Source organism: Dendrobates tinctorius, unplaced genomic scaffold, assembly GCF_039654945.1.
Source record: "Dendrobates tinctorius isolate UK_male_01 unplaced genomic scaffold, ASM3965494v1 ptg000133l, whole genome shotgun sequence".
Taxonomy (NCBI): Eukaryota; Metazoa; Chordata; class Amphibia; order Anura; family Dendrobatidae; genus Dendrobates; species Dendrobates tinctorius.
The window spans coordinates 8,618,495-8,632,119 of NW_027361801.1; the positions used below are offsets into that span (position 1 = coordinate 8,618,495).

At 42.4% G+C, this 13,625-nt stretch overlaps 2 protein-coding genes across 3 annotated transcripts in view; both read left to right on the top strand.

Annotated features, from left to right (window-relative positions):
* Nucleotides 1-4,934: 4,934 nt before the first annotated feature.
* Nucleotides 4,935-13,625, top strand: part of LOC141048082 (plastin-3) — a 133,200-nt gene continuing 124,509 nt past the window's right edge. For both annotated transcript variants that reach the window (XM_073543461.1, XM_073543463.1), the window contains exon 1: nucleotides 4,935-5,068. The gene's annotated coding sequence lies outside the window, so the exon portion shown is untranslated. The remainder of the gene's footprint in view (nucleotides 5,069-13,625) is intronic.
* Nucleotides 4,966-13,625, top strand: part of LOC141048083 (plastin-3-like) — a 320,243-nt gene continuing 311,583 nt past the window's right edge. Inside the window, exon 1 of the mRNA XM_073543465.1 lies at nucleotides 4,966-5,068. The gene's annotated coding sequence lies outside the window, so the exon portion shown is untranslated. The remainder of the gene's footprint in view (nucleotides 5,069-13,625) is intronic.

The following is a 13,625-nucleotide window of genomic DNA, read 5'->3' on the forward strand; positions in this document are numbered from 1 at the left end:
AAGCATTTCTCAAACCATTTTCTACATTTATTTATTCTTTAATGTGCCCCTAATTAGATGGTGCAAAATCAATGTTCCTCCAAGAATGATATCTACTTCTAAAAAATAATGACTCTATAATAGTAATATTACATCAGAATATACGAGACATTGATTAACAATGCATGAATTATGGCTTTCTTGAGTCATTTCCTGACTGTTGTCTTATTCTCTTCTATAAGAGGGAAAACAATAAAAATCTATTTGTAGAAAAGAAACTAATTAAAATGTTGTGTGACTTAACCCTGGAATAGCTCAATAGGAAATTCCCTGAATGAGCAGCTTTACAATTATTTATGGCTATAAATTGTAGGCTTGAACCTTCAATTAGTTATATGCACTTTGCTTCTACTCTATGCAAATTCAGGAAAGGGTATGGAATTAATCCAGTTCCGTCATAACAGAGTTCAGATCTGTCTCACATCACTGTCTCACTGTTAAAAAAATATATTATGTAGTCTAAAGTTGTAAATATTGAATTAAAGAGAATTTCCCAAAAGTGCCTGTGTAGTCAGGAGTCAGCATTCTCTCTGAGTAGCCAGGTATACCCCCTATAATAGCAGTCTCGTTGTGTACTTTGGAGCAATCCTGAGCATGGTGAGTGGTGTATGCTACCTTTTATTTGCCAGACCCCAGATAATGCATAGAGCGAAGGTGAGACCTTAGTTCTCAGGATGGTTGGGCTTACCAGGGATCAGACCCCCTTAATCAACAAGTTGTACCAACCATATGCATAATTTTTAGTCTTGGGAATATCCCTGACATTGATTGTGCTGATCCATAAGAGCAGTCTATTTGATACAATTGGATCACGTTTATGAAACCTTAACCCTAAAAGTGTAAAGCAATATATCAGTCTCTGCTGCAACACATCAGACTCTCACCAACAACGGAAACCTTCAAGAAGAACCTGAAGACCCACCTGTTCCGACAAGCCTACAGCCTGCAATGATCCTCGGTCTACTGAACCACCGCACGACCTGCTCTACCCTCTCCTACTGTATCCTCACCCATCCCTGTAAACTGTGAGGCCTCGCGGGCAGGGTCCTCTCTCCTTCTGTACTTGTGTGTCCCTTGTCTTACATATGTTTATTGTACTTGTCTGTATTTGCCCCTTTTCACATGTAAAGTGCCATGGAATAAATGGCGCTATATAAATGTATAATAATAATAATAATAATAATCAGTCAGGTGTATAGTTGGATGTCGAGATCACAAAGGATTGCCTAGACTGGATACAATTTTAGCATAGTCTTGGCAGTGTGGTCCTATTGGATCTGTACTGATTTTTAGCATCACAGCAAGACAACACCAAGGCTACGTGCCCACGATGAGTTTTTGATGCTTCAGATTTTCTGCACCATTTCTGAACCTATTAAGTAGAATGTGTTATTAGCATTTTTTTGTACTACCTTTTTGAGTGCAGCTTTTTACATGTGGTTTTATCGCTGTGGTTTTTGTATCTGTTTGATACGTCATGTTTTAAATCAAGGCGGCTTTGTTTTTTATACTTCCTGGTATTTGGCTTTAGCAGAACTTTATTCACATAGTCATGTGTGGATTACAAGAGTTTTTAATGCGTTTACTGCCGCGGAAATGCACTAAAAATGCACGTGTGTTTTTTACCTGTTGATGTTCCTTATCTAATGCAAGTCTATGGGAAAATCTGAACATAAAATTCAGCGTACCCGCAAGAGAAATTGACGTTTCAGATTTGAATCACGCACCGAAGGTTAGCTAAAACTGAAAAAAAGCACAGTGGGCAGGAGACTTCTATAAATCCCTTCCACTTTGTTGCAACTGTAAAACTAAGTTCCCATGCTGAGTTTTTGGTGCTTTTTTGACGCTGCATATTTTTGCTGCATCAAAAATGCAGCATCTTACAGTTCCAGCAAAGTGGATGGGATTTATAGAAATCTCCTGCCCACTGTGCTTCTTTTTAATGTAGTGTAATCTGACCCGCGGTGCGTGTTTCTAATCTGCAGCATGTCAGTTTTTCTTGCGGATGCGCTTAGTTTTATGTGCAGAATTTCCCCATAGCCTTGCATTAGATGCGGAAATTCCACAGGCAAAACACATACATGTGCTTTTAGTGCGTTTCTGCGGCAGAAATGCATCAATGACCCATGTAATTTGCACCTAAGTATGCCAATAAAATTTTGTCAAAACAAAATACAAGGAAGTTTCAAACACAAAACAGCTTTATTTAACCCCTTCACCCCCAAGCGTGGTTTGCACGTTCATGACCGGGCCAATTTTTACAATTCTGACAACTGTCCCTTTATGAGGTAATAACTCTGGAACGCTTCTATGGATCCCAGTGATTCTGGCATTGTTTTCTCGTGACATATTGTACTTCATGATAGTGGTAAAATTTCATTCAAATAACTTGCGTTTATTTGTGAAAAAAATGGAAATTTGGCGAAAATTTTGAAAATTTCGCAATTTTCCAACTTTGAATTTTTATACCCTTAAATCACAGAGATACGGCACACAAAAAACTTGATAAGTAACATTTCCCACATGTTTACTTTACATCAGCACAATTTTGGAACCAAAATTTTTTTTGTTAGGAAGTTATAAGGGTTAAAAATTGACCAGCGATTTCTCATTTTTGCAACACCATTTTATTTTTACGGACCACATCACATTTGAAGCCACTTTGAGGGGTCTATATGATAGAAAATACCCAAAAGTGACACAATTCTAAAAACTGCACCCCTTAAGGTGCTCAAAACCACATTCAAGAAGTTTATTAACCCTTTAGGTGCATCACAGGAATTTTTTGAATATTTAAAAAAAAATGAATATCTAACTTTTTTTCACAAAAAAAATACTTCAGGTTCAATTTTTTTTATTTTACCAAGGGTAACAGGACAAATTGGACTGCAAAAGTTATTGTGCAATTTGTCCTGAGTACGCTGATACCTGATATGTGGGGGGGAACCACTGTTTCGGCGCATGGCAGAGCTCAGAAGGGAAGGAGTGCGGTTTGACTTTTTCAATGCAAAATTGGCTGGAATTCAGATCGGACGCCATGTCACGTTTGGAGAGCCCCTGATGTACCTAAACAGTGGAAACCCCCCACAAGTAACCCTATTTTGGAAACTAGACCTCCAAGGAACTTATCTAGATATGTGGTGAGAACTTGGAACCCACAAGGGCTTGACAGAAGTTTATAACGTACAGCGGTACAATTAAAAAATCATAGTTTTTCCACAAAAATGATCTTTTCACCCCCAATTTTTATTTTCCCAAGGGTAACAGGACCCTAAAAGTTATTGTGCCATTTGTCCTGAGTATGCTGATACCCCATATGTGGGGGTAAACCACTATTTGGGCGCATGGCAGAGCTCGGAAGGGAAGCAGCGCCATTTGACGTTTTTGGCTGGAATTGAGATCGGACACCATGTCGCATTTGGAAAGCCCCTGATGTACCAAAACAGTGGAAACCCCCCACAAATGACACCATTTTGGAAACTAGACCCCCTAAGGAACTTATCTAGATGTGTGGTGAGAGCTTTGAACCCCCAAGGGCTTCATAGAAGTTTATAACATACAGCCGTACAATTAAAAAATCTTATTTTTTCCACAAAAATGATCTTTTCACCCTCAATTCTTATTTTCCCAAGGGTAACAGGACCCTAAAAGTTATTGTGCAATTTGTCTTGAGTACGCTGATACCCAACATGTGGGTGTAAACCACTATTTGGGCGCATGGCAGAGCTCGGAAGGGAAGCAGCGCCATTTGACGTTTTTGGCTGGAATTGAGATCTGACACCATGTCGCATTTGGAGAGCCCCTGATGTACCAAAACAGTAGAAACCCCCCACAAATGACACCATTTTGGAAACTAGAACCCCAAGGAACTTATCTAGATGTGTGGTGAGCACTTTGACCCCTCCCGCCTTGACATCATTTCCCCCCATTCTGCTGCGGTTTTTTACACCCAATCCGCACGAAAAACCGCAGATCTTTTTAGATCTGCGGTTTTTATGGGGATTTTACAAAGTCCATGAAGTCCTATGGGTGCGGAACCGCGGCAGAAACGCACAAAGAATTGACATGCTGCGCGTTTTTTTCCGCAGCATGTGCACAGCGGTTTTTAATTCTCATAGAAAACAATTGTACTGTACACCACAGCAGAAACTGCAGCGGTTCCGCAGGACAAAAACCGCAGCAGAATCCGCAGCGTGTGCACACAGCCTTATTCTTGTCTTAGCTATGAAATGCAGATATGGGAATGACTCTGAAGTGAAACGGTAGGAAGAAAGCGCAAGGATCTCTATGAGGTGATGGAGCCAGGGTGAAGCCCAGACGGCCCGCCTGACCATAGCTCCCTACTATCGAGTGCCAAAATTAATTAAAAAAGTTTAATAAAAAATAAAAACATTAATTTTTTACTATAAAAACTTTATTGAACATCTATGTTGACAATGAACCGTAACAAGCGATGCAATAGATAGAAGCGCCATTTATATACAGAAATGACAGGATGGCATTACTGAGGCTAATGTCCATGTCGTGAAGTAAAAATGATGCTGTCGTCTGTGGTGATTTCTAAAGTGATTATTTCACATGAGAACCTGTTTCCTGTCAGAGGAGCTATTCTGTGCAGCTAGCACTGGCTGTCTGTATATGAGCCTCTCCTGCCCTCCATGCTGTATACAGGCAGTGAGGAATGGACCCCTCAGCAGCACACGACACATTGTCACCACAAGTTACTACTCTGCTGCTCTCCACACACACCACACAATACAAGAATGTTTCCGAATTGCAGCCTCCACCCTGCACGATGCGTCCAATCAAAGGCCGCAGAAGAGAAGATTGACGGCTGGAGAGGCCAATCAGAGCGCAGGGATGACTCGGTTTCCAGCTATTGCTGGGAGTGAGTGGGCGGGGGCAGTCATTGCTTGGAACCTGGGCTGGAGGAGCTGTGCGCACTGAGCTGAGGGGAGAGGAGGTGAAGGTTGGAGACTGGGAGCTGGAGGAGAGGGACCGGCTGCAAAGGGAGGAGGACACGCTCTCTGTAAGTGCCTACATGCATGGCTGGCATGGAGTCCTGAGTAATGCAGATGCCTATGGGTGCAGTGCTTTGCTGGGCAGGGATGGGAGCTTCAGAGAGAGCAAGTTGTGCTGAGTAAGGAATATGGAGCGCTCACTGTATAGTATGTAATATATATTACATAGCAATGACTGAGCAAAATAATGGTAGCAGCCAAAAAGAAATGTAAATATTAATGTATATGGAATCCCTATATGTCTAAACATCATTATTTTGTATTTGTGGCAAAATTGGCCTAATCCCAGCAGCCCATCTCTCACATTGTTTCCTGTGGTCTTCTAGGTCAGGTTTTGGCTCCTGTATGTAGCGTTGCACTCGCCCCGGCTGTATTGTAGTTTACGTTGGGCTTCTCCCATGGGCTTGAATTAATATAGGAAACTTTGTAAGTAAGGATCCCTTTGTCTGTCTGCCCCTGATCTGGAGCGCACATGACATTGCATTTTATGTTCCTGGCATTTGTCAAAACTTGTGAGATGTGGCGGTAAAGCTTAATAAATCCCAAATGTCCCATTACCGCCAGTAGCTGGAGAGCAGCTAGAGCACACACTCTTTAGCTTGTGATCAGCATCTCTCTTTTTGCTGATCCTGGCCTTGAATGACGCTATAATTCACGGATCAGTGATGATTATATATACTGCAGATAAGATCTGGTTACAGGTCAACTAAAGTAGGGTGAGATGCGGCTCAGTGCATTCCTACAATTCCGCATAACTAAGGTTGGAGCAGACGCCTCGGTTGTTTTTCATGCACCAGTTGCATCAGCAAAGAAGTTATTGGGAATTCTCATCCCTGCAGAGTTCTTTATAGACACCGGTGTCTATTGATGTAGTAAGTGTTACAAAGTTTCACTATTAGAACTTATTAAAGCGCCATTTGTTCCATGGCGCTTCATGTGTGAAAGGGGTGTACATAATAAAAAACAACAATGATTAGAGCTGCTTGTGCAGCGGTATGGTGGTAAAGGTTGTAGCTTGTCGGATCTTTAGGTCCCTTTTGAAGGTTTCCATGGTATGTGAGAGTCTATGTTGGGGTAGAAGTTTCCAGAGTAGGGGGGTAGACAGGAGAAATCTGCGATTGTAGGGAAGGAAATCTTGTGGGGATCAGAGGTTGCGTGCAGGTCAGTACCAGGAGACTAGGTCGCAGATGTAGGGAGGAGATAGGTTGTGGGTGGCATTGTATGCCATAGTTAGGGTTGTGAACTGGAGTATCTAGGCAATGGGAAGCCAGTGAAGGGATTGGCAGAAAGGAGAGGCCGTGGCATAGCAGGGGTAGCAGGGTGTAGAATAACTTGGAGGGGTGCAAGACTTAGAAGGAAGGCCACAGAACAGGAGGTTGCAGTAGTCAAGGTTGGAGATGATGAGGGTGTTTTTTGCAGATTCTTGGTTAAGGAATATATGAATCCAGGAAACATTTTTGAGTTGGAGTAGACGGGCACTAGAATGGGCCTGAATATGTATTTGGAAGGGAGAGAGCAGAGGCGTGGGTTACCCTGATGCAGCAAACTTGTGGGACTGGGGAGAGCGAGAAGCCATTGACTTTGCTAGGTCTGTTGGAGAGATTGACATGGGGGGGGGAATTGAGCAGATAAGAATGAAGTGCTTTGGGCATGACTACGAAGGCAGATCCACCTTTTGGGAAACTTTTTATTTTTTTATTTTTCTGTAATTTAATGATTGCTGGCACCCATGTGTGTGTAATATCTTCATGCTCTTCGTTTATGGTTAATTTCATTCTTTGTAGTAAGCTGCTGATTGTTAATGTGTAAGCTGGTAATGTCAGGTATTTGAGTAATGGGAATGCCAAGCTTTCAATATACTCTGCTTGGTGAGATCTACGGTGCCTTTTGTATCCATGCTATATTTTTCAGGTGTAAATAATTAGCTTGATTTAAATGACAAATCCAAAAACTTATTTCTACTTTTCATTCTGTATGATGGATGCTTTGTGGGGTGCAGTATATAAGATTTGTAGTTGTTGATACGTCATAGCATTAAAGGGTCCCTATACGGTTAAAAAATGGTGACTTCAATGCATGGTTTTGAAAGGGATCTGAGTTTCATGATGGACAAGTTTCACCTCTTATTTGGTGGTTAAAGTGACTGTTAAATGTAAGACTTTTTTTTTTTTTCTCCTTCTGTTTGGTGCCCCTTTAAAGAGGTGGTAGGGGGTTTATCTTCACCTAGTTCAGGGGCTTTGGTTAATTTAGATGTTTTAAGATCTAACTTCATAGTCAAAATACATACATAGATCCCCATTTGATAGATCATGGTAAATATCTGTACTTTCACCATCACGTATAATGAATAATATACAACATGAGTCTGAAGAGCTGTTCCATTGTATATAATGTAATTCCCAAGTATATATTTTTTTTTTTTTTTTTTTTTTATTATTGTAGGAGTGGTAGTAAAAGGTTTCCTACATTACTTGAAGAGGAGTCCATCGGCAGCAAGTACATGCACATTAAAACGAGGTGCTGTGCCTGCTCCCATTGTCACTTGACTTGCTTTTAGTTAGAAGAAACACTACCTAAAGGGGTTTTCCACTACTGCATAAGTTAATGCTAATGGTTCCATGGGGTGGTCACGTGATGTCTCCCCTTTTCCCTGCCAGATATCGAAGACTACAAATTATGGAGAGCAGAGATCCTAGAGATGAGTATCATTTTCTTCTGATCTTCCATCGCCCTGGGCACATTTACATTGACGCCCTATAATGCCTAAAAGCCAGGTTTTGATGGTGGTCTCTATTTTAACTATTAATCCTCAGCTGCATAATGGCATGCTGATGGTTTAATGACCCCGTATCTTGTGACTGGTTCCCTCCTACGACAGCTGATGGCCTCTCATGTCTGCTTGGTAGGGGTCCAAGCACCCCTGTCTGCTGTCTGCTCACTTTGCTGAGAAGTATGACACTGACTTTATAGGACCAACCACGTGACTTGTGGGAAAAGTCAAGCCTAGCCATAAAGCGGCCACGTGAGCGTTCTCCAGTGCTGATGCTACTTTATTTCAGTAGTTGGATTAGGCCTCAGTTTATCTTGATAGTGGTGACACATCCATAACTTGTATCGATTTCTCTTTTGCGACAAACCCTTTTAAATGGAATGGCTGTTTATAGAGATGATCACAGAACATATTGGAAGCCTGTGACTACTACTGTCCATTCCTCCATTAACTCTTACAATGAGAGGATTTAATGAGATCAGTAGCCATTAACGGGAAGCTGATCACTGCATACTAATGTCAAACGTCCCCATCGTAGAGTAATCTTCTGTAACCAGAGACCTTCTATTCTCCTTTCTCCTTATATTTGCACGTCACGTTTTATGTTAAACAACCAGAGCGGAGTATTTGTTATCATGGTATTTCTTTACTCTTGGCGTATACAACCCTTATCCACCCATGGAGTGACATTGGGATGGCTTCATGTGAACTAAAGGTGAGGTTGTGTCAGAGGATTGTGTCACCTTCAAATTCCCGTCTTATCTGTGACAGGTTTAATATTTTACTTTCGAAAGTACTTTCTTTTATTCCTCGTTTTGTTAGTTTGACTAAGACCTCCATCATCCTGTCATTTGCTGGTGTGCTAGTAACATGGGTTGTGTCTTAAATGACTGTGGTGACTTGTAGGACTTTAAGGTCTTTATGATGGGATCCTGTTGTTGGATTGGATTGCCACCATTTTTTTTTTTTTCTCCCCCTCCCCCCCCCCCCCCCCCCCCCCCAAGGAGCAAGCTCCATTTGCCCAATGAACTGTGTCCTAAAAATAATTTTCAAAGAGGAGTAGCGTTGTTGTTGTCCATCTGAGTAAACATCAATCACATGAGGGTTAGCTATTCATACTTTGTCAAAACAGACTGGCCAAGCACTTTTTTGCTAAACCACGTCCCTCTGTTATACAAAAATTTGCAACATTTTCTTCCCCATTCGAGAGAAATTCTCAGCAATAAATATTCTCCAGAATATATTAAATCTGGTTTAAAGTTTCCCGGTCAGCACAGAATGACTGTTCAAACCAAGCACATTTGCTCTGTGCACCTCCCCCACCTGCTTTCTTTTCCTCTCTCGGCTCCCCTCTCTGCCTTGACAGATTTGGTTTGATAGAGCAAGAGAAGGGTGCAGATAGATGGAAAACAAGTGGGTGGGAAGGTGCAAGCAAATGTTTGGCCTCCACCATGATGCACTGAGCTCCTGTACTTGGTTTCATCCGTCATTCTGTGCTGACATGGAAACTTTAAACCATCTTAAATATGTTTTGGAGAAGATTTATTGTTGTGAATTTTTCTCAAATGTGGAAGCAAATGTTCCAGACTTTGGCACAAAAGTAGAATCTAGTGGTTTTTTTTTTTTTTTTTTTTTTTTTTTTTTTTTTGTTTAACGGGCATGGTTTAGTGAGTGTCATAGGTTTCCTTCTACAAATATTTTGATAAAACACTTGATCTATAAATAAGCTATTAGGTCATCTGTAAACGGGAAGAAATTTCTATTGGTGCTCAAACGATATCCAGTATGAGCCATTGTGATAAACTTGGAGAATGACTAGTTTAAAGGCCCCGCATTAAATACATGCTGGCTTGTACCCTATATTTTGGTTGGGATTTGCCATCAGCTGATGTGTGTATGGAGGATTCCCAATGAAGCAGCTTTCTTCTCTCTCCCATTGAAAATACATGACTGTTCACATGAGCAAGGGCGCTCATGTGCATGGAGGAGTCTGGAGATATGTCTGCCGAACTACCCGTTCATCTGTCGAATAGCTCGTTATGATCTGCTTTAATGCATGCTGTGTATATTGTAGGATTAGGAAATCTGCCCCAATGTTTTTAGTGTCTAGTAAATGCCATTGACCCCTATCTGACTATTCGGTTCATTGAACCTGGGAGATAGAGGCCAGCATATTATTAAATATGGACATTGCTCTGTATGTTTAACTTTATTGTAACCACGGTCTGCTCTGATTCCATCCATTTACATTTTTATTTTTGTAAAAACGCTAACAATTTTGCAAGCTTCATACACTGTTCTTGCTTTTGGTCTGTGCTTATTTGGCCAGCATGGTGGCTCAGTATTTAGCACTGTATTGCTACACTGGGGTCTTGGATTTCAAGGGCTATTCCAGGTAAGACCTAATCACCTGCCCACTGGGTTGGTGATAATTGACGGTGTGTGTGTTTGGCCACTGGGACTCCACCTTGTCGCCGATCTCCACAGACTGCCAGGAGGAGGTGTGTTTTGCAGTTGGTTGCTCTCCCTCACTCCAATGAATATATAGAAAAATCCTGTGATTTCATTGTTGACTGGATACAAAATAACTGCAGGAAGACAATCTGATACTTGGGAATAAAAGGATCCTTCTCCTCTGGTTTAAGGTAACCCCCATCCAGAACACATAAACATATTATATTACTTGGGAGGATGATCATTAAAAGAAGGACATTTGCAGGCAACCAGGCAGATTTCACCGCCTGATAGAGAAGTGATCAGAACCAGATTGGCCCTTTAATTGAGTTTTCCAGGATAAGAAAGTCTGCTTTCTTATAGAAACAGCACCACCTCTGACTACGGGTTGTGCGTGGTATTGCAGGTCAGCTCCATCTACTTTATTGTGGTTGAGGTGCACTGCCAAACACAGCTGACAGTCAGGGATGGCATGGTTTCTTATAAAGGAGCCATGTTAGGCTAATCTAGGGCAGTCCCTTTTTCAGCTTGCTAAGTGTCTCTCTGTGATTTTGATGAACCTTGATCCAGATTCTGAAGTTTGGACTTGTGTGTAAATGTAAGGGGGTTATTGGGACGTTAAGGCTAAATGCAAGTCTGTATTTTGGTGCACAAACCTCATCATTTGACCACACCACGAGTCTCCTGACCTGATCTACTAGCCTCATAGGTACAGTATATAGGAGACCGATAGTTTGGTTCAGGAGGCCGACAGCCTCATATATGCCTAAGTGTCTACTAGTTTAGGTCAGGTAAGTTGCGGTGTAGCCAAGTATTGCCATCTGAGTGCAGTCTGTAATTTGGATGCATCATGCCCCAATATGCTTGATGGTAGGTGGGTAGCTTTCCCTGGGTGGCTATAGTGTACAAGCATTACTCTAGGTATGTGCGCACATAGTTTTTTTTTGTCTCTGTGGATTTTGTAGAGAAAACCGCAGGTAAATCTGCAGGACAAAGCCCTGCGGTTTAGCCCTGCGGTTTAGCCCTGCGGTTTAGCCCTGCGGTTTAGCCCTGCGGTTTAGCCCTGCGGTTTAGCCCTGCGGTTTAGCCCTGCGGTTTAGCCCTGCGGTTTAGCCCTGCGGTCACACGATGCAGATTAGCAGCGGATTTTACCGCGCAGAAACGTTGCATATCCGCATTGTGATGTACAGTAGCCTTAAAATCAATGGAAAAAAAAACGCTGTGCAGACGCTGCGGATTTTTCGGCTCGGTTTTCCCGCGGTACAAAATCCGCAGCATGTTACTACTTTTGTGCGGTTTTCCATCTCCCCTGTCACCAAATCCGCAGGGGAAAAACCGCAGGAAAAATGCAGGTCATTTGACCTGCGGATTTCTTCCATTCTGCGTGGAAAAATCCGCAGGGCCAAAAAGTATGTCTGCACTCAGCCTTACACCTCATAATGAATGAGGTGTAAAACTGCAGCGTTTCTGCACTAAACAATTGACATGCTGCATTTTGAAAACCGCGGAAAAAAACGCAGCATGTGCACAGCTTTTTTTATTTCCATAGGAAATAAAGGTACTGCACAACACAGCAGAATCTGCTACGTTTCTGCAGAGCCAAAAGCGCTGCGGAAACGCAGCAGAAACTGCAAAGTGTGCACATACCCTAAGAAGAAAGACCAAGTAGAGGAGAATGTAAACCAAAAGTATTCCTCATGTACTAAAAGTTTCACACTGGTTCTCTTTACTGTGTTAATATCTTTTCCATGGCTTCTCCCAGACAGTTACAGAATGGCACCTGCATATTTGTTACTTATTACAATGTTGCACATCTTATAATTGATGACTGACTTGTTAAATAAGTAGCCAAGGATAGAAGGGCTCAGAGTAGGAAGAGAGGGCTCCATCACATTCTATGGAAATATTGCCAGTTTCTCTCCTACCAGTATTGTTCTTGTAAAACCCTTCGTCTGCTGCTAATATCTGTGCTAGAGATAATTGCCCTTTTTGCATATTTTAATATACATTTAGTCTTGTTTGGTTTGCTCTCTGCTGCCATCACTTCTACCAGCATACAATAATCCTTGTCTGCTAATGCTGTCCTGTGAGGGGCGTTACATAATCCCGCTGGAATGTTCTCCGGCTTCCTGTTTGCTGCTTGAGGAAGGCGGAATGAAGACTGTCTGGTACATGGTATATGGAGAAGTTGGGTGTTAGCCGGCTGCTACAGTCACAGAGAGCTTACTGGGCGCGTCTGACCTGCAGAGCAACCTGAGCACAAAAATATACAGTGCTTGGTAACACCTGAGCTCCAAAAATCAAACAAATCTGACATCAGGTTTTAACAAGAATGCAGGGGCTGACATCACTGGTGCAGCCACAGGGGTCCTAGTCTCCCCTAAACATATCTGATGACACAGGATCCACTAATCACAAGAGGCCTTGTCACAGCTCCACTGCCTCCCCTCCTTTAAGGGTATGTGCACACGGTCAGGAATGGCTCCGGATTTGACACAGGTAAAACCTGCACCAAATCTGCATCAGAGGTCCCTGGCAGGTCACCTGCATTTTTTGTGTTTTTTACGTGTTTTTTTTTTTTTTTTTTTTGTAAGCTAAATAAAGATATAATATTTTAGCAAAAAAAAAAAAGTGATGTCATTTCCTTGTCCAACCTCTACATACTCCATTGAATGTTTACACACAGGTGATAGATGGATAGACGGCACTCGGGATCGGAGTGTGCGGCTGCATGTATTTCTATGCAGCTGAACTCTCCGGTCCCAGGTACTGAGGTGCGAGACTCGTTCGAGTTTCTCGCATGTCTGACCCTGGCCTAATATGCAATGTCCTTTCCTGTGTGGGTTTTTTTTTTTTAAATAAAAAAAATAATGGTGTGGGCTCCCGCGCAATCTTCTGCGCCAGAGAGGGAAAGCCAGCCACTGGGGGCAAATGTTTGTCTGGGAAGGGGTTTATACCCATGGATCTTCCCAGGCTATGAATATCAGCCCGCAGCTGTCTGCATAGCCTTTACTGGCTATTAAAATAGGGGGACCCCAAAAAAAGACGTGGGGTCCCCCTATAATAGCCAGAAAGGCTATGCAGACAGCTGCAGGATGATATTCATAGCCTAGGAAGGGGCCATGAATATCAGGCCCCCCCCCCCCCCCCCCCTGGCTACAAACACCAGCACACAGCCACCCCAGAAATGGCGCATCTGTAAGATGTGCCAATTCAGGCACTTAGCCTCACTTTTCCCACTACCGTGTAGTGGTGGCATATGGGGTAAAAAGGGGCTAATGTAATGTTTCATTGTAAGGTGACATGAAGCCCGGTTAGTAATGGAGAGGTGTCAATAAGAT